At 40.5% G+C, this 27274-nt stretch overlaps 1 protein-coding gene across 1 annotated transcript in view; it reads right to left on the bottom strand.

Moving 5' to 3' along the window:
* CD96 (CD96 molecule) overlaps positions 1 to 27274 on the bottom strand; it is a 133699-nt gene that overhangs the window by 29262 nt on the left and 77163 nt on the right. The window lies entirely within an intron of this gene.

Genomic DNA, 27274 nt, shown 5'->3' with positions numbered 1-27274 from the left:
ATGCAAATCAAAACAACCATGAGATACCATCTAACACCCTTGAAATTATCCCAAATCAGAAAATCAGAGAGCAACAAATGCTGGAGGGAATGTAGCAAGAGAGGAACGCTCCTCCACTGCTGGTGGTCTTGTAGGTATGTACAGCCTTTATGGAATGTGATCTGGCAATATTTGAAGAAAATGGAAATTGAACTACCTTATGACCCAGCTATCCCTCTACTGGGCATATACCCAGAAGAGGTAAGAAAGACACCATGACCAGTCGTCTTTGCTCCAATGTTTATTGCAGCACAATTCACAATTGCAAAGAGTTGGAAACAACCCAAATTCCCATCGATAGACAAGTGGATCGGTCAACTCTGGCACATACACACAATGGAGTAGTATACATCACTAAAAAGCACTGATGATCACATGAAGCATGAGTGTCTCGAGATAAGTGTAATCAGCACAGTAAGTATAGAAGAGAAGTCACCTATATCACAATATTTGGGTAGAGGTCCGGGGAGTCAGGAGGAGGTTAGACTAAACCCATGGAGGTACATGTCCAACACAAAGAAGTGGAATGGTGGAGGGGAGAAAGGGAGAGAGGTGCAAAAAGGAGATGATGAGAGATGGGGAGCAGGGCACAAACCCACCCAGGGGGAGAGTATTGGTTTTGTCTCCACGTAACTGGGAGTGGGCATGCAGACCCTACCATGGTGCATCAAACCATAAGGGAGATGTGGCTGCATGGAGGAACGTATGAAAAGTGACGGCTGCAGGTCTGGCCCCAGACAGAGCCAATCTGACCCCATCCCTAGAAATATGGGTGACAGAGAACAACACTAAACCTACAGGTTGGGGAGAGAGGCCAGCATGCCATGCCCACATGGAAGCAGACCCGGAAGGAAGAAGAGAAAGGGACAGCAGGTCTGGACCCTATGCTGGCACACCAGGCCCAGAGGATGACATCCCTGCAGGGAGTGGCTGGGACACAGAGGGGACTGTGGGGCTGACAACAGCTCCTGCCATGTTATCCCCTTATTGGAGCAGACTGTGACAGAGGACAATTCTGGGGCTACACAGCGGGGAGGTAGTACAGTCTGAACCCTCCACAATGGGGTGATCCAAGAAGGGATCATAACAGATCAGCAACTGAAGCAAAGCAAAGCTACAAAGTCCCTGAAGGGCCCCTACAATGGACTTCAGGCTAAGAGGGGGAGATCCCCAATAACCAGTGGGGAGATAGTCATGGAGGTCAGTGAACAGACCTGAAATTATGCATATCTTTTCTCCTTTTTTAAAAAAAATCTATCTTTCTCTTTTCTCTCCTTTTCTTCTTTAAATCTTTTGCTTTTTTTTGTTTGGTCTAAGTCACAGTTGGTTTGCCTACTTATGTAAAATAGGCATGGGAAGCAAGTCTAAGGAGAACGCAGCAGGATCCATCGTTCTGGGGAGACTTGGGGGGTAAGGACAGGCAGGGAAAGGGTGTGGGGAACAGGCAGCATCATAACAGGGGAACAGCTAGGGAATTAGAGTCAACAAGAAGGAGGAGATAGAGATCCTGAGGGTGTCAGAGCAATAGCAAACTAGCTAAGAGAAAGTTCTAAGAGGCAGAAATAGGGGGAAAGTGATGGTGGGGCAGGAGGAAGGTAAAAGAAAACAGAGGAAGGACCTAGGAAGAAAAAGCAATGGATAAGCATAGGTGTGTACATAAGTAAATACATTAATCCACAAAAATAGTGGTATTGGCCTATGCACATATATTGATATGGCAATACACTGTGGTAGTGGACAGACTTTGGGCCTCTGCTCATACCTTCCCTCAATACAAGAACACTTTGTTCTAATTCTGAGATGCTCACCCTCCCGACACAATCACTGAAGACAAAATGGGTGCATAAGTAAATGTGGTGATGGAGGCGGTTGGTGCTTGGCTATTAAAAGATATAGCATGTGGGGTCTTAAAGGCTTGAAGGTAAACAAGCGGCCATTCAGCAGAGAAGCAACAAACCCACCTGGAAGAAGCACACTGCCAGTGCAATCACCAGGAGTCATCAGGACCAGGTAATAGGCATCAGAAGACACATAACAAACAAACAAAAACATATTGTTCAAAACAAGGGGCAGTGGAGCAGAGACCCAAAGCCCATCTGTAGACAATGGAACAGTTCCCCCACAGAAGGGTCACAGGGAAGGGAAGAGTCAAGCAGGGTGCAGTAAAACATTGATGAAACACACAATATTTCTCTAGTTCTTTGAGGCTTCTTTACCTGCAAACCGCCCCCCCCCCCACTATCATGACCCCAGTACTGCTTTTCAATTCAGACTAGGCTGGTATAGAAAAGAGATGGGGGTTCACAACACATGGAATCCAGGAACAGGAGTGGGAATAGCCATACCAGAAGGGTAGGGATAAGGTGAGGGGGGGGACAGGAAGGGAAAAAGGGGGGCCGACTTCAGTGATTGACTCAACCATAAACCGCTCTCCAGGGGGAGAACAACAGAAAACATGGGGGACGGGAGACAACAGTTGGTGTAAGATATGAGAATAATAATAATTTACAATCTACCAAAGGGGTATGAGGGTGAGCAGGGGGGGCAGGGATAGGAAGGGGAAAAATGAGGAACTTATACCAAGGGCTCAATAGAACATAAATGTCTAGAAATGAATGAAGGCAACATATGTATAAACATGCCTGATGCAATCAATGTATGGATTGTAACAAGAGTGGTAAGAGTCCCCAATAAAATGATCTTTTAATAAAAAATTTGAATAAAGAAGAGAGTTGAGACATTTTACACAAAGGCTAGAAGCCTGGTGAGATGTCAGAGGACATTAAAAACATCATTCATGAAGAAATCAAAAGGTCATTAAAAAGATAAGAAAGGATCAAAATTGATATCAAAACAGATTCTGAAACTTGCTTTTAATGAAGGATAGCTAAGGCAAATGGGAAAATGATGAAGTCAGAAAGTCTAACAGAAAATTTCAAAAGGCAGCCCGAGAAGACAAAGTGAAGTACTATAATCAAATGTGCAAAGATATAGAGTTAGAAAACAAAAAAGGAAGAACACATTTAGCATATCTTAAAGTGAACAAACTCAAAAAAATTCAAACCTTGTGTTTCAATGTCCTCTGGACAAAATATTGCATGACTCAGGCAGCATCAAAAGAAGATGGAAAGAATACAGAGTCATTGCACCAAAAATAATTAGCTGTCATTCAACCTTTTTATGAGTAGAATATAAGCAAGAACCAATGGTACAGAAGGAAGAAGTCCAAGTTGAACTGAAAGCATTGGCCCAAACCAAGTTTCTAGGAATTGATGGAATACCAACTGAAATATTTCAACAAGCGGAGGAAGCACAGGAAGCACTCCTTCATCTATACCTCCAAGTCTGCAAGACAGCAATTTGGTCAACTGACTGGAAGAGATCCATATCTGTACTTATTCTAAAGAAAGTTGACCCAACAGAATGCTCCGATGATAGAACAATATCACTAATATCACATGCAAATAAAATTTTGCTGAAGACCATTCAACAAATACTGCAGCTCTCTATTAAAAAAGAGTTGTCAGAGTTTTAGGCTGGATTCAGAAGAGGACAGGGAACAAGGAATATTGTTGATGATTTCAGATGGATCTTGGCTAACAGCAGGGAATACAAAACAGATGCTTACTTGTATTTTATTCACTTTGCAAAGGCAATCATTTCTCTGGACCATAATAAACTAAGGATAGCCTAGAGAAGAATGAGAATCCGAGAACACTTCATTGTGCTCATGCAGAACCTGTACATGGATCAAGGGGCAGATGTGGGAACAGGAAAAGGGAACATTAACGGGAATAATGTACCCTCCCTGAGGGTACAGGAAGAGAGGGTGGTGGTGGAATAGGGAGTGGATAACATTGCTGACTGTGTAACCCCACTCAATGGGACTGAACAACAGAATTGTATGTGAATGGATATATTGGATTGTGTAAGATATGGTTAAAAAAAAAAAACCAACAGAAAAACAACTCTTATAGGGACAAATAAGAGTTCCTGGGGGGTATGGTAGGAGAGAGAGGGGATAAAAGGAAGCTGATATCAAGGAGTTCAAGAAGAAAGAAAATATTTTGAAACTGATTGTGGTAGCAACCGTACAATACTGATTGATGTGATTGAACTATAGAATGTTATGATATCTTTGAGAGCTCCCAATAAAATGATAAAAAAATAAAATCAAGAAAGTCATGCATCAGGACTGTGTCCTCTAACTCTAATTATTCGATCTGTATGCTAAGCAAACAATCAGAGAAACGGGTTTATATGAAGAAGAATGTGGTATCAAGACTGGAGCAAAGCTCCAATATTCAGATGATACAACCTTGCTTGCTGAAAGTGAGGGGGAATTACAACACTTGCTGATGAAGATCAAGGATTGCAGCCTTTGGTATGGATTATAACTCAATGTAAAGAAAATCCTTACAACTGGGCCAGTAATCACAGCATGATAAATGGAGAAAAGATTGAAGTTGTCTTGCTTGCATCCATAATCAGCCATCAAGTGATCAGATGGTGGATAACATTGGATAAATCTGCTGTACAAGACTTCTTTCAAGTGTTGAAGAGCAAAGATGTTTCTTTGAGGACTAAGGTTAGCCTGACCCAAGCCATGGTATTTTCAATTGCCTCATATGCATGTGAAAGTTGGACCAGGAAAAAGGAAGACTCAAGAAGAATCATTGAATTTAATTGTGGTACCAGAGAAGAATATTGAAAATACCATGGACTGCCAACAGAACAAATATATCTGTCCTGGAAGAAGTACAGCCAGAGAGCTCTTTATAGGAAAGGGTGGTGAGAATTTGTCTCATGTGCTTGGCACGTGTTATCGGAAGAGATCAGTCCCTGGAGCAAAACTTCATACTTGATAAAGAGGAAAAGAGGAAGGTGAAAAAGAAGATCCACAGGAGATGGACTGACATACTGGCTGCAACAAGGGGCTCAAACATAAGAAGAATTGAGAGGGTGGCAAAGGACTAGGCAGGGTTTTGTTGCTATAAGTCAGAACTGACTTGATACATAACGACAACAAGGACGATACCCTTTTCCAAGGAGTCCCTAAAATAACCTACATGAAGTCTTGTCATCTTTACTTCTAAGGAACAGTCTGGTTTTAATTAATCCCAAACAGATTTATTTGTTCTCTGGCAATCCATGGTACTTTCAATATTCTTTGTCAAGGCCACAATTCACATAGCAACTTCTGTAGCTACTGTGTGGATGACCCCTTTACCTTGCCACTTTATTCATCACTCAGAACGGAAAGCTGAAGCTATTTGAGAACTCGCCGTTGTAGTTAGGTGCCATGAAGAACTAATTTTTCTCTCTGATTTTTTCCAGGGGTTCCAATGTAAGCCTTTTGACATTTCATGACCTGGCCTCTCATAAATTCAGCAGCAGCATCTCTCACTATTCCTGCATTCATCCTTTTATTTAATCGATCACATTTTTGGAGTCTAACTTCTAGTGATCCGTGTTTCCTAAAGATCCATATTTCTACCCAATCCAAGGAAAGAATGTTCCAACCCATAGAATGCTCAAATTATAGAATAATATCATTGATATCACATGCAAGCAAAATTTTACTGAAGATCATCCAACAATGTACTGCAGCAGTACATTGAAGGTTCAGGCTGGAATCAGAAGAGGATGGGGAACCTATGATATCATTGCTGTCAGATGGATCTTGGCTGAATGCAGAGAAAACCTAAAAGATGCTTACTTGTGTTTTATTGATTATGCAAAGTTATCAACTGTGTGGATGATAACAAACTATGGATAGTTTAGAGAAGACTGGGAATTCCAGAACACTTCATTATGCTCATGTTGACCTTGTGTATGGCTCAAGAGGCAGTTGTGTGAACAGAACAAGGGAATACTGAATGGTTTAAAATCATGAAAGGTGTGTTTCTGGGTGGTATCTTTTCACCATACTTATTAAATCTGTATGCAGAATAAATGATTGGAGAAGCTGGATTATATGAAGAGATATGTGGTATCAAGATCGGAGGAAGACTTATTAACAATCTGAAATGTGCAGTAAACAAAACTTTTGAGGATAGGAAGCTCTTGTTGACAAATATCAAGGATTGCAGCCTTCAGTCTGGATTACAACCAATAATAGTAATAATAATAATAATAATAAATCCCCACAATGGACCAATAGTTCACATCGTGATCAATGGAGAAAAGATTGAAGTTATGAAGAATTTTCTATTGCTTGTGTCCACAATCAATGCTTATGGAAGCATCAGTTAAGAGATAAAAAGATCAATTTCATTGGATAAATTTGCTGCACAAGATCTATTTAGATTATTCAAAGCAAGGATGTTACTTTGAGGACTAAAGTGCACCTGGCTCAAGCCATGATATTTTCTTTTCCTTTTTTAATAAATCATTTCATTGGGGGCTCTTACAAAGCCACGCCATTTTCAGTGGACTCCTGTGCATGTGAAAGGTGAACATTGAGTCTGGAAGACTGAAGAAGCCTCAACGCATTTGGGTTGTGTGCTGGAGAAGAATGCTGAAAGTACCCTGGACCGCCAAAAGGACAAACCAATTTGTCTCGGAAGAAGTATGGCCAGAGTGCTCCTTAGAGCCAAGAAAGGCAAGATTTTGTCTTACTTACTTTGGATATGTTGTCAGGAGAAACCAGGCCCTGGAGGAGGACACACTTTGGACCCATTATAGAAAGGAACGAGGCCCTGGAACAGGCATCGTGCTTGGAATAGGAGAGGAGGAATGAACAAGAAGAAGGCGCTCAATGAAATGGATTGACACAGTGGCTGCAGCAGTGGACTTCAAGCACAGGAACTACCATGCGGATGGACAGGAGCAGGCAATGGTTTGTTCTTGTATGCTCAGGATCACTATGGGTGAGAACTGACTTAAAAACAACGGCAGCAATACTTTCTAGCATTGTGTTTTAATGCTGGGGAGACAATTGATCAGAGATCCTGGGGCTTAAATTCATGGCGGCATTGGGCACTTATCAGAGAATCCCAGGAGTTGATCCAAAGGTGAGAAAACATAAAATTGGAGTGGAAGTTCTTGATTTCTTCTGAGTGCATAATGGGGAGGGAAGAGAATTACAAGCCCAGGGTCAATTTCTATGAGCTGGAGGTCAGACAGGCCTCCGCCCTCCAATCTTCTCTATCCAACTGACACCAATCATCCCTCCCCAGCACTCTCTTCCTTTTGCGGGTCTGATAATCTGTTGCAATGGCCACACATCACTCAGACAGTATTCACTATTATGGGGTTAGTTAGGGATCAACGTCAGGATCAAAACCAGTCAGAACTGCCTCTTCTCAGGTACAGCTACAGTCTTTTTTCTGGTCTTGGGCCCCTCACCCATGCAACCTTTTGGCCTTTGCCCTGTTCTGTGGCTCCTTGGGTGCCGATAAATGCCCACACAGCACCCCTCTGCAAACCTCTTTCCTGCTAAGGGGATTGAGCTTTACTCGATGAGTTAAGAAGTCCACTGCCGTCTCATTGTCTTGGTTCCATTGTCTCGGTGGCCTCTGCTGCCACCTCTGTCTTTTCCCATGCAGGCTCTCGAGGGCCAAAGGATGTGTTCTTCTCATTGCTCTTCTTTCTTGATGGTCAGGAGGGTCCCCCATTCCGGCCTCAGAGATGGTTCATTTTAATCCCAGAAGAGAATAAAATTGACCAATCCCCATGGCAAGAGTTTCAGAAGCTCTATTTGCATAGTCCCACCTAACCATTTGATGCGAATGACAAAGACTATGGCTCGAAGAGCCATACGAACCAATTCCACATCACCAAATATTGTAGGGAAATGAGTTAACCTCTGGTCATATCAGGAAGGCTTCCCTCCGGATTAGAGTGGGAGAATGAGGGAAGGGAGAGAGGTGGGAGCTTTCATGCAAATGTCCTGCATATGGTGTCATATGCAGTGATTCAGAAAAATCAACCTGTTGGACCTTCACAGCCCTTGAGGGTGTTTATTCTGTGTGTGGGACTGAATTGGGTGTGAGACTATGGGGTATCTTGTTACCTCTCAAGTGCACACACAATCCATCCACAGTAAAGCAGTGTTTTCAGCATCTCTATTTTGTTTTTAATGAAAAATGCTCCCTTCTTAGAACCTGAACTGCAACTGAACTGATTCTGTACCCAAACAAGAGTATCTCTTGATATTAAATAGAGAATTTAAAAAGAGTTTGTATTTGCCATCCTCTTAACTAAGTCTTGAAAAGATTCATATAAATCATACATTTCAGCATGTGAAACAGATAACTTGCTGTTTCCCTTTTCTGTTTCAAGGTTAAGTTTATACTTCGCAACACAGCAACAGCTCTTCAGGATCCAATAACTGGTGATAGGATTCCCTAACTAGTGACACGCCAGGCAGACAGGAAACATGCCAAACCTAGTGATGGAGAGCTGGTACTTTGTTTGCTGGTTGGTTATTTCAACTTCAATTTGAAGGTTTGTTCTCATTAAAGTTTGCAAATGTCCAGAAATACATTATAATTGCCCTTGTCTCGAGGAAAGAAGAGGTTTAGAAGTAAACACTGTTTCACACAAAATGTCTTATTTATATTAGTTTAGAAATTGACACAAGGTCAGATGGAGAGATTAAAAATTTTCCTTACCTGTTTTCATTTTAACTCTTGGAAAAGCTTTTGATTAAAATGAAAACTCATCCTTTTAGATGATCACGAGACATTCACTTAAGCCTGAAGACGGCTCTCATCAGTTCTAAAGAGACACAGGCATGTTCTAGAAGAGTAACTTGTGGCATTACCATGCCTGGACTCCAGGCCTATCTTCCCAGTGACTGGCCCTGGCCCTCTCGCTGATGAAAAAGGCAAAGCCAGAGAAATGTTAAGAGTCATATCGTAGATTTTTTTTTTTGGGGGGGACAGTGAAATATTTTCCAAATGATTAATATTTGAAGGCTCATTTAAAGTGGACCTGGATAAAACCAGAACCTCACTGCCATCGAGTTAATGGTGACTCATAGCAACCTCATACATACTGTGGACCAAATAGCAACCTCAGGTGCTGCAACATAAAACTACGATCCACAGAGACGTCAGTGGATGACTGCTTAGAGGACGATCAGTTCCTTCTTCTGAAGTGTAACTGGATGGACCCTCAATATGTTTGCTAGCGGTCGAGTATGTTGACCTTTTGCAGTACCCTGGGATTTTGCAACCTGTTGCCAAGGAGCTGATACTGACTCCTGGTGACCCCATGCATGTCAGAGTAGAACTGTGCTCTGCCGAGTCTTCCAGGGCTGATTTTTCAGAAGTAAATCTGCAGCCTTTTCTCAGAAGGCCACTCTACAGGAACTCAAACTACAAACCTTTCTGCTAGCAGTTCAATGACTGTGTTAACCATTTGTATTGTCCACGAGTTGGGATCAACTCGATGGCAACTTTTTTTTTTTTTAATGTGCCAAATAAAAGAGACAAATGTGTCATTGTGATGTGAGACAAGTGGAGGATTAAAGATAAAATGTTGGCTTAGAAGAATGAAATATTGCTTTGATTATTATCTTCCCACACTAAAGGAATTTAAAAAATACTTTTAAGTGTCTTGATTTATTCTCAGAATATTTGTGTCTGCAGGATTGTTCCTGCTCAAGTTGGACCCTGTGGATCTTGACTTTAAAGTTGTTATTTTCACATTTGGTACTCATTTATGGCTACCAATTTCTAAAGATAAGGAAACAGTATGAGAGCGGTAACATGACTTGCCCTAGGTTAACAAAGTTGGGAGGTGGGACATGAGAATTACATCCACGTGTATCTTGTATGTCAGGCTATACTCCCTCTACTCTGTTGGTTTGATAAGGTGCAGTTAGCCCTGTTACAACACGCATCGTCAGAAACAGGACTTAGCCATCCTAGAGCTCAATCATGGATCCTGGCGCACAACCACCTGGAATAAAAGGCCTTTCTTTGATGGCCTCTGCTTCCTGGCCTTCATCGTCTTTCAGCTTTCTGTCATAAAAGTATTCAGACCTCAGGTCCTGGTAAAGTAATTTTCTTTAGGACGTCTACTTTCCCCCAAACTCTTCATTCGTTAATCCCTTCTTCCATTGTGCTTTTTGTTCTTTACTATTAATCTGAAAATGTGTAGCTATAGTGACTATACACCATGTGCTATCACTGTGTTGGTGCTAGAGATACACCCGTAGACAAATTAGGCACAACTCTGCCTTCATGGAATTTGGGCTAAGTTTTACTTTTTGGGGGAGAGAAGATAGATAAATTGCACAGGATGTTACAAAGTGCTGAAGGAAAATACAACCAGGAAAGGAGAGAAGAGAGTAAGGTAGAAGGGGCTGACATTTTGAATAGGGTGCACATGGAAAGTCTCATTGAAAAGGTCACATTTGAACACACACTCGGGGAAAAGTTTTCTAGGTGAAGGAACGAGTGTGAAGGCTCTGAGGAGGGACCATAGATGGCATGTTGGTCAATATATGGTCATATGTGGCCACAAAGGTCAATTTGGTTGAATCAAATTGAGCATGAGAGAGGAAGTTGTAGGGATATGATCACAATTTAAATAAGATATTGCATGTGGCATTTCATGCACATTTTTCAGGTATCTGCCTCTTTTCACTGCCTCTCAACCACTCCCAAGTATCATGCATACAGACCCTTACCTAAATACAAAAACAAATGCCAGACTCCATTGAGTGAATTGACTCATGGTGACCCCTTGTGTATCAAACCAGAATCGTGCTCCATGAGGATTTCAATGGCTGTGACCTTTAAGAAGTAGATAACTAGTCTTTCTTCCAAGAAAATTGGGGTAATTTGAACAGCCAATATTTTGGTGAGTAGTTGAGTACCAAACATTTTTGAACACCCAGGGACTAAGACAGAGTGGCCAATCAATCATACGTTCTATATATTTCCTACATTAGGGTCCTACCCTGTCCAAAAGAGAACTAATGTAATTAGTATACAATATTAAAGCACATCATTTGGAGCACTTACCCAACAGTGTAGTAGGTGAGGTACATGTCTTTCTCACTTTTAAAAATAACATCCTGAGGGAGGAACGACCCAAACTAAAAAACTCACTCTTTTTTTCTTTCTATCATATTCTTCCACGTCCTTTGAACATCCTTATTTGGGCCAATGCTATTAGAACTGTTTTTGTCTGATAGCCATTCATCATGTGATTATGATCTCCATAGTCACTGTGGATCACCTCAATGGGTAGACCACCATCTTATTGTGTTTCCTTCAGGTTCAATGAAATTCTCTTAAGTCCTGACTTTTCATGGAAAATGAGGAACTGGAGTTTCAAATGAAACTTCCTCTAGCTCCATTTCAGATGAAGCCCCAAGGGTCAGCTATAACCTTTCAGGGAACTTCAAAAAGCAGGCTACTGGTCTACCTATATAGAGCATGTTAAGACACTATGGGGAGGGTTCTGTCAGCTTTACTTCACATCAACCTCCAAGAAATGATAGATGTGTGTGTAGGCCATGGCTGAAAACATCAAGAGCAGTGGTTCTCAACCTGTGGGCCGTGACCCCTTTGGGGAGGTCCAACGACCCTTTCACAGGGGTTGCCCAATTCATAACTAGCAAAATTACAGTTATGAAATAGCAACGAAAATCATTTTATGGTTGGGGGACGTCACCCCAACATGAGGAACTGTCTTAAAGGTTCATGGTCTTAGGAAGGTTGAGAACCACTGATCTCTAGTGTGGGTGTTTTTGGAGAATCTTGTCAGGTGTGGTAAGTCTAGCTCCTCTCATTGAAGGATATGTGTACGACTCTGTCTCCTCCAAGAACATGGTCTGAAGGACAAAATATTTAGGCACCAAGAGCCTGAATAGGGTTGAAGAGGTGACCTTGAGAGTCTTACTGGCCAGCAGGCTGTGCTGAGGGAGAGGAGCACTTTCCCAGACAGGAGGTAAAGGGGATGAGTCCTTGGAAACTAAAAGGGGCCATGGAAAGAAATCTCACTCAGGAAGAAGACTTACGAGAGCACAGAGGCCCCTAAGAAGTGGGGGGAGGACCTCTGAGGCTCAGAGACATCAGCAGGCATAAGCAGGTCTGAGTGAAGATAGATAGCAACCACGGGCCTCGGGATTTCTAAGAAATCATCAAGTGCTCCACGATATCAAGATGGCAGAGTTTGGATCCTCCCCATCCAGGAGTCTCCAGCAGGATTGCAGACTTCCAGGTCAAAGCAAGTCTTTCCCCTCCCACCCCTCCCTCTTGTCCCCACTGTCTGCTCCTTGAACAGGGAAGCAAGCCAGCAACCAAGAGGGGAGGTGAAAACGGGCCGGGTAATGACAAAGATGTCTCCCATGTCTATCGCCTCACTCACTGCCACACCTAACACGCACAACACCACACGCCCAAGGGGTTGCTAGATGAAGCACCCCCTTCTCTTCGCAGGGAGGAGAGAAATTTACAATTAATTTGCTTTTCAGGGTTTTTGACATCACATTTGGCACAGCATTTTAATTATTAACTCAGGTCTGTTCTTGAGACTTAAAGGGACCAGAAGACATTCATGACATGAAAATCATGATAAAGCCCAAAGAATTGGCCTTAAATTTCTTTCAGAAGTCAAGAAGAAAAATTTCAAGAGAGCTAATTATAACAGAAAACGGCTGGCAAATATTAAATTACTTTTTGTTGGCTTACCCAATTCAGTTTATCCTGAATCTAAAGGTAAAAGTTAATTATCAAGTTCTGGCAGCTGTTTGAGTAACCAGATTAGTCAAGTTTAATTTACCAAGACTTTACTTTATTCCTATGTGGAATTGAACCCCAAATTTCAATTTATTTTCTCAAATAGCAATATTTTCATTTGACCTTCTACTCTGTGTCCCTACAGCTTCTATCAACACAGCCTCCTCAGTTCCTTGACAAATGTATAATTGCACTCCCCCAATTCACCTGCAGCACAAAAAGTCTTTAAAAAACCATAGCAACGTGAGCTTTAGAACTGCACTTGAAAGAATATAGGCCATCAACCACATCTAAACACACTGGCATCAGCTTCATCTAACCCAGTTATCAGGATGGGGGGAGGGGCACTGACCTTCAAGCCAGCATAAAGGAGACGGGTGATGTGAAATCCTAATCTCTACCCCAAATTCTGTTTTCTTGTAGGAAGTAGGTTGGGAAAATGTGTTTACTGAAGGGGCAAAGGGGACACATCTTGCTGAATTGCTGGTCATGAAAAGGCCTTCAGGATTCTCTTGGGGGAAGATAGTAGTCAATGCAACTGAGTTCATCACACACCATATAGCATGCTTATAGATACTCAGTAATTATGAAATAACTGAAAATTTGGTTGTCTGATAGCTTTTATACTGAGGTACTTCACTCTAAAGGGAGAAAACAGAATGAACATGCAGCTAAATGAAACTGGTAATAAAGAAAACCATCCTTGATGTATGGGTGATGGGTATGGGAGAAATCTTTAACAACTTGAATGCTTATACTTTCTGGGTCGACCAGTTAACACTTGGCTAACTCGAGTGCTGGTGGCTCTCCTTGGAAAAACGTCTTGGTGTTCAACTTCAGATAGATGACAGCCAACGCTACAGTGAAGTTCTTCACTGCACACATGAAGTAGCCTTGAGTTGTATTTGACCCCCCAGCAACTAAATTTATACATAGAGACCTGGGTGACAGATAGTGAGAAAGACTGAGTGAGTGACTAAACCTACTACCACTCAAGGGAGGGTCTTTGGGTTTTGTGGAGATTCTATCGATTTATATCTCTGGGAAATAAGATTTACATTATAATAATGCTTGCAATTCCAACTGGGGAAATAGGAACTCAATCTCAGGGACTGTCATTCTGAGGAAAACACTCGTCTTCAAAAGAGAAAGATTAACCCAAGCATCCTGGTTCAGTTTTTCTGGGCTACAAGAGCTTCACATTAGAAGTCATTCTAAAGGCCTTTATTGAGCAGCAGCCATGTGTTGGCAAAAGTAGCAGGAGTTGGCTCTGAATCTGACTGAGTCGGCTCCACTTTGGTTCTTCCACTTTCTGCCTGACTTTGGGTATGTTAATTAACCTCTTTTTACTCAGTATCCTCATTTGTAAAATCAGGATAATAATAGTACTATTTCACTGGGCTGTTGGGAGAGCTACATGAAATAGTGTAGAATAATGCCTAGCACAGGTGATTTTAAGCAAGATGATGGATTAGGCAGACACACTATACAAACCCTCTACAACAAAGGCATGAGAGACCAGATGAAACATATACGGATGATAATCCTGGAACCTTGAACTTCAGAGGAAAAGATAGAAAAATGGGTTTCATACTGACTAGGACAAGAAGTGGAACAAACGTGGCCAGAGAGGAAACAGAGGGGTGAATTGCCCACTGGTCTGATGTGGCATTGACATAATCAGCTCTATTTGTTCAGAATCAGCACAAGTCCCCACACTGGTGTCTGACGATGAGAAAGGTGGGATCCTCCCTGTTTCCTTACAACCCCCTCGTGACCAGAGAAGTGACTACCGCTCAACCCCAACCACCTAGCAGTTAGTTATACACTTCTAGTACGGCCCCTGAGTTGCCTGAGCTCATAGCTCTATTCTTGTGGATTGAGCTCCTGGTGCTCCACCCCCAATCTGCAGGCATGGAGTTCTGATCCATCCATCAGAAGATCCAAAAGCACAATGGCAGACAATTGGCCTAGTGCTGCCATCCCGATTGGGCAAGAACGCTTCCATAACCAGCCCCCTTGCTCCAGATGCCTTAAAGGAATATTTTCCAAGAACAAGTCTCTTGTTTCAGCTGCCATCTGAACCTTTGGGCACTACTTCTGGGTCAGTTCCATGACACTAGATAACAGCTAGGCCGAAAGAAATCTATCTTCCCATGCCCCTCCCTCCCTACTCCAGGATCTCTGTGGCCAAGGGTGTTGAACTGTACCAGGTACCCTAGACCTCCAGTTTTCTCTTCTTTGGGTCCTGTTCCTGCCCCAGTTTTTTTCTTTTCCTTCTCTCTCTCTCTCTTTTTTCACTCTTGTTCATTTTATCTTTTCCATTCCCTTCTTCTTTCTCTTCTTCTTCTCTTCATTGTTCTCTCTTAAAAATTTTCAGTTTCCTCCTCTTTAGTTGAGCTTATTTTTTCATTTTTAAATCTACCCTTACTTTTACTTTATTTTTCTAATTTCCTTGCTGCTGTTTGCCTGCTTCTCCCTGATTACATTTTTATGCTGACATTTTTTTAAAGGTTGGCTGTTGTTTTGTTTATTTCGTTGTCCTTGACTTTCTCCTCCTTCTCCTTCTTATTTTCCTTGTTTCACCTGACTTGAGACAGTAACCATTCTTGCACAGCCACACATCATGTGGCCACACTTACTGGGAGAGGACCAGGATCCATTCAGTATCACCTGATTATCTATAGATAGCCAAAATCAAGAGCCAAGCATGCTTTCAACTGTGTAGAAAACACTGAATTGCACACACATTCATATTCTCTATTACACTCACCAGGACATAGGTGATGCTTGGCTAAGATTTCATCAATGTACAAACCAACAAAATACAACTGCAGCAACACCACAATGCCCCATGGACAGCTTTAATTCACGCTAAGAAATAAGACAGGGTGCTTCAAACACGTGATCAGCATACAGAGTCAAAATGCTTTTCTTTGAAAAGTCATTGACACTACTGACAAAAAATCCAAAAGAATGATATTTGGGGACTCTCAATGGCTGCAGATTAAATCAAGAAAAACACGGGAAAAATTAGAAGAATTCATGGGAACATTATAACAACAAGGTGACAAAATAAATGAAGAGTAAAGTGACAAAAATAGTAAACAGAAATTCACAAAATTAATACTAAGATTTCAGAATATATACTGAAACATCAAAGGAGTAGAATTGAATCAACAGAAAGATAAATTAGTGAATTTGAATATAAAACTCTTAATATTAATTGGCTAGAAGAAAAATAGAAAAATGAAAAAAAAACCTGAAGTAATGATGTGGACACCATCTAGAGCAGTGGTTCTCAATCTTCCTAATGCCATGACCCTTGAATATGGTTCCTCATGTTGTGGTGACCCCCTATGTGCACGTATCTGCATGTGGGCGGAGCAGCCTGGATGCTGATAGAGGAGAGGTGTCTTGGTTCCTAAGACCAATGGAAATATGGTCTTAGGCGACCCCTGTGAAAGGGTCCTTTGACCCTAAAGGGGTCACGACCCACAGGTTGACAATTGCTGCTATAGGACAAGGTAGAGCTGCCTCTGTGTATTTCTGAGACTGTAACTGTTTACAGGAGAAAAGAGCTGTACTTTTCTCCCATAGCGTGGCTGGTGATTTTGAACTTCTGACCTTGAAGTTAGTAGTCCACATATAACCACTGCACCAGCAGGATTGGCACAAAAATAAAATCATCATTACATATCCTAAGCAAACTTTAAAAAACAAACCAGATATCAGATCAGAAAACATGGGGAACCAATACAAAGGGTAACCAATAAAACTAAGGCCCAATTACTCAGCAGAAACTATGCAGGCAAGCAGGGAGTGCGACGATGTGATAATTAGGTTTGTGTCAACGTCATCGCCTCAGGATTCTCAGTGGTTTGGTAATGAAGGCCTACTAATCTCCCAGGATGTTACATAACATAATGTATTCATCTCTATTATCTGATATGCTGTGAACACACAGTAAGTTATAAGAAGGTTAGACTGGAGTACTCTTACAGTCCTGATTCAAATCAAAGGAAGTTTCCTCAGGGTCTGGCCTCATTCCTATATATTTGGAAACACACTACATACATAAATTAACAAGAGATGAAGTAGGAAATCTCAACAGACCCATACTATCTAAGAAACTTATCAGGTCATTTAAAAACTCTCAACAACAACAACAACAAAAAATTCTAGCTAAAATTAATCACTGGTGAATTCTACTGAACATTCAAAATGGAACTTACACCATTTCTACTCAACCATTCCAGAATAGAGAAAAGGGTAGGAAAATCCTAAAATCATTTTTTGAAGTAAACATAACCCTAATTCCAAAACCAATCTAGCCAATAACATATCCAAAAAAGAAGACATCATGATCAAGTGGAATAAAGATCAGGCTTGTTACTCCCACAAAACTTTAGTCTTGAAAACCCACAAGGGCAATTCTAATCCATTTGATAGGGTTTCACTGAGTCAAAACTGACTCACTGGCAGTAAGTTTGACTTTTTTTTCCAGTCAAGAATATTTCAATATTAGAAAACCCATCAATGTAATCCGCTGTATAAATAAAACAAAGGAGAATCACATTATCCTATCAATTAATGTTAAAAAAAGGCATTTGACAAAATCCAACACCTATTACTGATAAAAATTCTTAGCAAAATAGGTATAAAATGGAAATTTCTCAACATAATAAAGAATATCTATAATCAATATCCACCATTACTCTGAATGGGGAGAAACTGAAAGCATTCCTCTTGAAAATTGGAACCAGACAAGGCTGGTTCCACTCCTATTAAATATTGTGTCGGAAGTTTTAGCCAGTGCTACCAGGCAAGAAATAGAAATCAAAGACATCCAAATCAGCAAAGAAGAAGTAAAATTCTACTTGTGGACAATATGATCCAATAAATTAAAAAATCTCACCGAAGACTTGGCAAGAAAATTGTTGGAACTAATGGAAAGATTCAGCAGTGATAGGGTGCAAGATCAACAGAGAAAAATTAGTTTGATTTTTTTACAGCATAGGTTCCCAAACTTATTAGGCCTGCTGCTTTCTTTTCAGACCCCCCCCCCAAATTATTCAGCATCCCCTGGAAATTAAAATTTTTTCTATTATAATCCATAATCTAGGATGTTCCAGTGTAAAATACTGCATTATGATAACAAAAAGACAATACTATTTATTATAGCCACCCAAAATATGAAATCTTTAGCAATAAATAAAGTCAGAGAAACAAAAGACCTGCATAAAGACAACTACAGAACACTATTATAATAAATAAAAGGAGACCTATATAAATGTATGAATATCCCATGTTCATGGATAGGAAGATTTAACATTTTGAAAATGTTAACACATAGATATAATACAACCCAGATCCTGATTCCAACATCAATTTTTAAAGATATGGAAAACTAGTCATCAACTTTATATGGAAAAGAGAGAACCTGGATAAGCAAAATACTACTAAGGAAGAAAAATTAAATGGCTTCTCACTTCCCAATTTCAAATCCTACCATACATCCACAGTATTCACAACAGCCTGGTACTGAGAAAATGATAGCTACATAGACCAATGGAGCAGAATAGAGAACTCAGAAGTAAATCCATTCACTTTTAGGCAGTAGATTTTTGACAAAGGGCCAAAACATCTGAAATAGGAAAGAGAATATTTTTAACAAATGGTGCTGGCAAAGCTGGATATCTATTTGCCGAAAAATGAATCAAGACCCAAATCTCACATCAAATAAAACAAACAAACAAACAAACAAACAAACAAACAAACAAAAACAAACTCAAGACGGGCCAAAGACCTAAAAGTAAAACTTAGAACTGCAAAGACAATCAATCGAAAAGTAGAGACAAGGTTATAATTTTATTACCAAAAATAATGAAAAAGAAACAAGCAGTGGAAGACAAAGTAGATGACTAGAATCCCCCAAAATTAGACACTTAAAGTGGATCAAAATATTTCACTTTAAGAATAGAGAAAGAATGGACAGATTGGGAGTTTCTTCTTCTTCTCAATGACACATTGGATAACTGACTAATCTCTGATTTATAGGAAAAATAATCCAGTTTAAAAATGAGCAGAGGACATCGAGATGCTTCATCAAAGAAGACATTCAAATAGCCAACAAACTGATGAGAAATGTTAGTGACTATTAGCAATCTGAGGGATGCAAATTAAAACAACAAGCTATAACCTCATTCCAGCATTAGTAGGATAGTTAAAAAAAAGAAAAGAAAAGAACAAAACAACAAATGCTGGAGAGGGGGCAGAGGGACTGCAACACTGCTGGTAATGCTGTAAAATGATGCAACTACTGTGGAAAGCAGTATGGTTGAGAATAGAAATATCATATGGTCAACAACTTCTTTTCTTGATATATATTGTAGATAAATAAGAGTTGTGCCAAGGATAGGTGTATGTATATCCATGCTCACTGCAGCACTATTCGCAATAGCAAAAACATGGTAACTACATGAATGTCCATCAGGGAAAGAATGGCGAAAAACATTTTGGTACATACGCACAATGGAATATTATTCAATGTTAAAGAATAATGAATTTGGGAAATGTTTTGTAACATGAACGAACCTGGGGAACATTATGATGGGTGAAATTAATCAATCACAAAAAGGAAAAATATTATGAGACTACTATTATAAAAAGCAAAAGTTTTCACTCCTATATCAGAATATCAACTGCTTAAGATCCAAAAGGCAGAATTTAGCCAACGACAAAGTTCACACTAAAAGAAACATACTTTGATGGCTTTTATGGTGTCAGGGTCAGAAAGAGAGGAGAAGTCAAGGGGTAGTGGGTAGACAAGTGCTAACATGAAGTGAAATGCAATATACAATAAGTGTAAGGTTGGCAATAAATAAAGGAGCCGGGAAGACACTGCAAGATTTGCAAGAGATAAAGGCAAAGAAGTAAACACTACTGCATACACAATCCTGCAAGAGTGGTGATATTCGAGTAGGTGCTTGGATAGATAAGCAAGTTGAAAGAACACAAGCAGGGAGGGAGTGGGCGTATTCCCACAAGTAAACATATTTGACAGAGGGTACTTGTATATGTGTATTTACCTTTTCTGAAAATATATCCACGAATGTGATGGAGCATACATACTTTCTTAGACATCAACAAACACCTTTGGGAGCTGCTGGGCATGAGGGGTTAGGACAATAGTCTCAAGGGACACCAAGGCCGAAATAGTTCACCAAGACCATGTTCTTCATTCTACTTTGGTGAATTGTGACTGAGGTCTTAAAAGTTCATTATCAGTCATCTCAGGAGCAATTATCAATCTCTTCCTATCCAGACGAAAGAAGAGTGATGAAAATTGAAAGTCACATCCCCTTACAGAAGGCTCACGGGGAGGAGACAAGCCAGTCAGGGTGCAGTGTAGCAACGATGAAACATACAACTTTCCTCTAGTTCCTAAATGCTTCCTCCCCCCCACCCTCCCCCCACTATCATGATCCTAATTCTACCTTACAAATCTTGCTAGACCATAGGATGTACACTGGTACAGATAGGAACTGGAAACACAGGGAACCCAGGACAGATGATCCCTTCAGGACCAGGGGTGAGAGTGGGGATACTGGAAGGGTAGAAGGAAGGTGGAGTAGAAATGGGGAACCTATTACAGGGATCTACATATAACCCCCTCCTGGAGGATGGACAACAGAAAAGTGGGTGAAGGGAGATGTTGGACAGTGTAAACCATGAAAATAATAATAATAATAATTTATAAATTATCAAGGGTTCATGAGGGAGGTGGAACGGGGAGGGAGGGGAAAAATGAGGAGCTGATACCAAGGACTCAAGTAGAAAGCAAATGTTTTGAGGATGATGATGGCAGCAAGTGTACAAATGTGCTTGACACAATTGATGTATGTATGGATTGTGATAAGAGCTGTACGAGCCCCCAATAAAATGCTTTTTTTTAAAAAGAAAAGAAAATTGAAAGTCACATGAAAATAATTAGTTCAGTGGACTAATGAACCACGCAAACATCAGCCTTCACAATCCTGAGGTCAAAACTACGTGGTGCCTACCAACTGCTCTGAAAAGGATCCCATTAGCTCAGCAGTTCTCAACCTGTGGGTTGCGACCCCTTTGGGAGTTGAACCACCCTTTTACAGGGGTTGCCTAAGACACCGCTCCTCTATCATCTGAAGGCGGGTCTACTCACATGCAGATACGCCCACATACAAGTACCCAGTGTGAAGACTGCTACCCATGCTACACCATGCTTCAAGACAAAATTTCATTGATTTGTTATTAGAAAGAAATATTTCACAATATTTAATTACATATTGTTTTTGTGATTAATCACTATGCTTTAATTATATTCATTTTGTAACAATGAAAATGCATCCTGCATATCAGCTATTTACATTATGATTCATAACAGTAACAAAGTGACAGTTATGAAGTAGCAACAAAAATAATTTTATGGTTGGGGGTCAGCACAACATGAGGAACTGTATTGAAGGGTTGAGAAGCATGGATTTAGGGGATTATTACAAAGAAAGCCAGAAGGCCCCTAGATGATAGTTTTCTAAAATATCTTACTTATCTCTCATATTTAGGCAAACAATGCCTGCTGAGTCTCCTGTCAGCCCTCACCCCAACTCTGCAGATATCCATTCTAGTGCAGTAATTATTACTTTGAAGTTTAAACCAACATCACTTGGTTTTCTTGCCCTCTTCTCTTGCTTCTGCCACCCACCATAGAGCGTGCTTTACTCATACTAGTCACATACTTAAAGAGGCACAGTGGCCTTCATGACAGTTCAGGTCATCCCACACAGCCACAGTCTATTGATTTAAATTCACTTTCACCTGGTTCCACCTCACCTGGCCTATACGGCCCTCAGGCCCTCTCCAATAAGCACCATTGGAGCTTATCTTCTCATGCTTTTTTTCTTATTTATTTTTAGGTCTCTACTCAAAGGAAGCACTGGAAGGCTAATTCCACATTTTATTTCTACATCAGAGTGAATATTTTTCCCAGGCAACATTTCCCTCTTTTCTGTGCACATTTCCTTGATTGCATACTTTTGTCCCCAGCCCTTTTCTACTTTTTGTTGCTTGGATACATAGAAGAGAAATGGTATAGAAGAGAAATGGATACATAGAAGAGAAATGGTATAGAAGAGATAGGTATAAACCTATCATCAGAATTCTCTTACTCTCTTGCTGATTCTCTCTTGGATCCTGCTCTTAAATTTAGAACCCCCTGTGCAGACCAATAACTTAACGTTTGAACCGCTCCCCCATGTTTCACTACATTTACATTTTACAAACTCAGGTCGATTCGCATTTCTCTTTGCTGACCATGCCGAACCAGTTCAAACCGGTTGAACACAACGAGATACCCGAGGAGTCCTACCCTGAAGGACTTGACATATCTGTCAAGTTGATTCCTGCCCATCTCCAACATGCTTTTCTCATTGGTCAATAGTTTCCATGAATCGCGTGGGATGCTGCTTCCTCTAGTCAGTACGTATTTGAGTGTCAAGTATGCACAGCTGGTGCTGGCCAAGGATTATAATCAGATTGTATCTGGTACTTTCTCAAAGTGTTCAAGAGTAGGGTCAACTGAGTTCCCTCCACCCTAGTTTATGTTTTCTATTGTGATGAAACGATACATAACAAAAATATGCCATCTCAACAATTTCTAATTTCTGTATGTACAATTCAGTGAAATTGGCCACCCTCTTCAAATTGTGTACTTGTTCTTGCTATCCTTTCCCAAACTGTTCCCCCACAACAAATATAAACAACAAGCAAAATGGTCTCTCTTAATTTTTTAAAATATAGGGCTTAATGTCAAAACCAATGTCTTCAGATATAAGTATTATTTGAAAAAAAACCCCAAAAAGCAGAGCCAAAGAAAGGGACTGTGACCAGTTGGGCAGTGAAATGAGAGACAAGATAAGTTATCCTAGGCCATTAACTCAGTGTGATAGGCCTATTTATCTTATTCAATGCAATATCCCCAGAACCCCAAAGCAGTCCTGGCAAATTGGATGACTGCTAGAGTCAGGGCTGGCATTTTGGCTCCTGTTGTTGTTGTTGTTTTAGGCTGCATTACCAGTAGCTAGTTCGCACGGTAGATTAGAAGGTACTTCTTCAGGATAGGACTCCTCCGGTATCTCTTTGTGTTCAACCGGTCTGAACCGGTTCGGCATGGTCAGCAAAGTGAAGTGCGAATCGACCTGAGTTTGTAAAATGCAAATACAGTGAAACATGGAAAGAATTCTAAGTCAAAAGACTTGGGAAGGGAGCCTTGGAAGAAGTGCCCTGTGCTCTCTCAGGAGCTTGAGGAGGGAGACTGGACAATTGCGAGGACTGTGGAGAGTAACGTGCATTCAAATCTCTGAAGTTGGCTTCCACCCTGGAGCAGGACACTATTGTTTCCTCCTCTGACGGTAAAGAGAGTTGGTTCCAATGCACAGCAACCTTATTTTCTAAGAGGGACACACATTTCTAGGAAGGTGTCAACCCATGATTTTTCCTGTCCTCGTTATGGGTTTAGTATACCCACATTTTGGGGTCTGTTTCCGGTTCACTCTGTCAGCCATAACTGAACCAGGAAGAACTGGTTTGAAGCCTGCCTCAGGGCAACAGAAGCTCCTGGGTTATCCCAGTACTACCCCACCCTGGACTTGTCAGGTGCCTCTGATCCTTCCACGTGGACTTGTCTCATCTTGCCACTTAGCTTGTTGGCCTGTTTCCCCAGGTCCGTGCTGGGAATGCATTTGGGACTCAACAAGCATGAATTGGTTCACGTGGATTGGAGTTAGGTTCTCCCAGGTAACTCTTAGAGTTTGTTATGAGTTAATAAGGTTCTATTTCCTCACTTCAATCATAGCGTTTCAATCACCTTCTAGTTTTGTTGAATATATATTATTCATAGAGCCAAAAAGAATGGGAATCGAATGTTTATAGGGAGCTAGGTCTCAATTATTACGATGGAATTATAGAGCTCATTACAGCTTAGAATTTGGAATGAAATCACAGTCTTTTGAAGTGGTTCTCCATAGCATGGTCCATCTTGCTGCTTTTCTGATGGGGCATCCAAGGATGCATGCTCCCGAGGCAGCCAGTCATCATGGGACTGCACAATCACCCTCAAGACAAAATGTATAATTTTCTTTTAAGAAAATAAATTTTATTTCCATATAATTAGTCATAAATTTAACATGCTTTTGACCTATAAAGATCAGATGGAAAATTCTTCCGAACATATATATAAAATCAACTTGACAGGAGATCCAGATTTTATAAAGTGAGATACACCTACTTTTATTACATTGGGATCTTGAACCAAAACAAGTTTCTCAGCATTGGCATGATTGAAGCTTTGACCTACATATATATTGACCCAAATATGTATATATACATATTGATACATGTATATAATTTTTATTTTTTTGCTCTGGAGTTGTCAGGTGCTTAACAGCATCCTTAGTCTCCTCCTACTAAATGCCAGTCACAAACTCCCTCTTGACTCAACATGGAAATGCCAAAAATATTTTGAAACATCACCCAGTGTTCTCTAGTGTTCAAAATTATCTGGGATCAAAACTACTGATATAAAATCACCTCTACTTGAATATACTGAGGTTGAATTTTAAAGAGTTCTCTTAGTTGTCCAGATACATCCCGACTATACTACCTTAGAATAATAGTAGATCAATTAGAATATGTTTATGTTTTTAATAAATATATTTACTTGACTATATATATATTTATTTTAATTATGTCAACCCCTATTTTATTTTTTAAATCATTTTATTAGGGGCTCATACAACTCTTTTCACAATCTGTACATACATCATTTGTGTCCAGCATATTCATACATATGTTGCCATCATCATTCTCAAAACACCTGCTTTCTACTTGAGCCCTTGGTATCAGCTTCTCATTTTTCCCCTCCCTCCCCACTCCCCCGTCCCTCCTCCCCCTTGATAATTTATATTATTATATTATCATATCTTACCCCATCCAACATCTCCCTCACCCACTTCTCTGCTGTCCGTCCCCCAGGGAGGTGGTTATATGTAGACCTTGTCCTCTGTTCCCCCTTTCTCCCTCCCCTCCCCTCCCCCCTCCCGGTATCACCACTCTCACCACTGATGATCCTGAGGGGCTCATCTGTCCTGGATTCCCTGTATTTCCAGTTCCTATCTGTGCCAGTGTACATCCTCCGGTCCAGCCAGATATGTAAGGTAGAATTAGGATCATGATAGTAGGGGGGGTGGGGAGAGGAAGCATTTAAGAACTAGAGGGAAATTGTATATTTCATCCTTGCTACACTGCACTCTGACTGGCTCATCACCTCCCTGCATCCCTTCTGCAAGGGGATGTCCACAATCTCCCCTTGATGGGCCCTGGGTCCCCTTGGCTACAGATGTTGTCCTTCGTCATACTAGCCTATATTAAAAACTCTTTTAGGATAACAGATGTGCTTTTGTTTTCTTTGATTATATTCATAGACTAAGAAGGGTTCTTCGTGTTTGGTAATTCATGAGCACTTAATGCGTGTTGACGAAGTTCATAGCAAACTCAGGTGAAAAAAACTCTTGTCTGGGTTCAACTAGCAATAAACATGCCACATGAGCAGGGATTTTCCCCCCTGTTTGTTCACTGTTGTATTTGTGGCCCCCAGAAGAGTACTTCAGAATTGTTCAATAAATACCTGGTTAGTAAATTATGTAACTTTCTTTCTAAAAAATATTTACTAGAGTCCCTGCTTCCTTCCCTAAGGGGGAATATCTAGAGTCCTTAGACTGTGTTTATGACTCTCTTTATTCTGATATTTTCATTCGTGATGCCCACTTCCCTGCTACACAATTTCACTTCTTTTACTCAAGTGTCTTTCCTGATAGCTTCTCAAGTGCCAGTGAAGATCTTACCAATGCAGAACCGCTCACTTTGCTCTCTCTGTTAAGAATGTTCTTTAAGCTATTGATGGAGTGGAGTAAATACAATAAACCCTTGAGGGATTCGCTGATTTCATCTCTCTTAGGTAACCTGTCCTGAACCCATGCACCCAGAGTGATTTTTTTCTTTACTCTAAACCTAACACTTACTGATCTGACCTCTCTGTAGGCTTCTCAATTATAAAAGGTATGGCACCTTTCGCTGTACTATTTTGAAATTACTAGGGTTTCCTAGTAATAGAGTGCCTACTCTGTGTCAGCCATGTGTTAGGAGTCTATCTATCTATGAGAAATATAAGAAATTATGGAGTTGTGTAGGGATTGAGAGTCAGAAGCCTGATTAGTTCTACCTCTTATTAGTTGCGTGTTTAGTATGCGGGTGTCCTTATCTGGAAAACACCAACAATAATGCTTGCCCTATCAGTCTTTGATAATAGAGGAGATAAAACTATATTCCATTTTGGATGAATACATTTTCTAAATGCCAGAGTATGGTGGTTTTAATTTGTTTGGGAGTGCTTTGAAACTAGTCTTAGTGACTTGTTCTTAATAAATGGACACCATGTGCAGCTTTGGACACGAGGTCATCAAACAGATCCTGTAGTTTTTGTCTTGGTCATTCTCTTTGGAGGACTGGACCTGGAGGAAACCAAATTTCATGGTTTGACCATTTCTATGGGAAGCGCCATGTGGGGAGGCACTGAGACCTATTTGCTAACATGCTTGAGTTTGGAGGCCGATTGCCGAAGTTCTAGAAGAGAGTTGATGGTCATCTCCTGGAAGAATTTGAGTCAGAACAATCCAGCTACTCCTGGGTTTCTGACCCTTAGAAACTGTGTGAGACAAAAGATGCTTTCTAAGTTTCAAAGTTTTGAGGTGATTTATTTTCTAACAACAGAAAACTAATACAAGGGGTACTATGAAGCTCTATCTACCAGCCATTCCATGGGAGAAAGAAGTGGCACACCACGCTGTGAAAATGCACAGACTAAGAAACGCTATGGGAAATTTGTACTTTGTTCTTCAGGGTAGATATGAGTTGGAATTGACTTGACAGCAGTGGGTTGATGGAAATATAGGTATCGTCATAGTTTAAGCTAACAGTTGTTAGATGAAGAATGCCGCCACTCTGATTCACAGCTGAATAATGAGTTAGAAGTGGACAAAACAAAAATAACCTCACGTACACACACGAAATGAAATTTACAAAACATTAAGAACAAGAAAACATTGATGGATATAAAATTTCTGATGGGTGACTTGCAGGCATCCTTCACTCTGCCACATGCTACATTTCTTGACAGTGACTGCAGGGGATGCCAAGGGCTACAGGCCCAAGGAATTAATTTCTCATTCTTTCCAATTGCTTATGTTTCACTCCATTTCCAACTATAATTTTGGGCTCTAATTGATGGCTTTAATTAAATAAGTAATGTAAACCATACTTTTACCTACATAGAATATAACCTTTTTTGGGTATTGTATTGTAGATAGTTCTTTGTTAAGTATAAAGGCCACAGTATGAAGATTTACAATTTGTTCGCATCAACGTGACTTATGAAAGTC

The sequence above is a fragment of the Echinops telfairi genome, unplaced genomic scaffold, assembly GCF_000313985.2.
Source record: "Echinops telfairi isolate 266 unplaced genomic scaffold, ASM31398v2 ScPeMD7_6;HRSCAF=24_0, whole genome shotgun sequence".
Classification (NCBI taxonomy): Eukaryota; Metazoa; Chordata; class Mammalia; order Afrosoricida; family Tenrecidae; genus Echinops; species Echinops telfairi.
The sequence above is the reverse complement of the archived record's forward strand: the minus strand, read 5'-3'. Positions and strand labels throughout refer to the sequence as shown.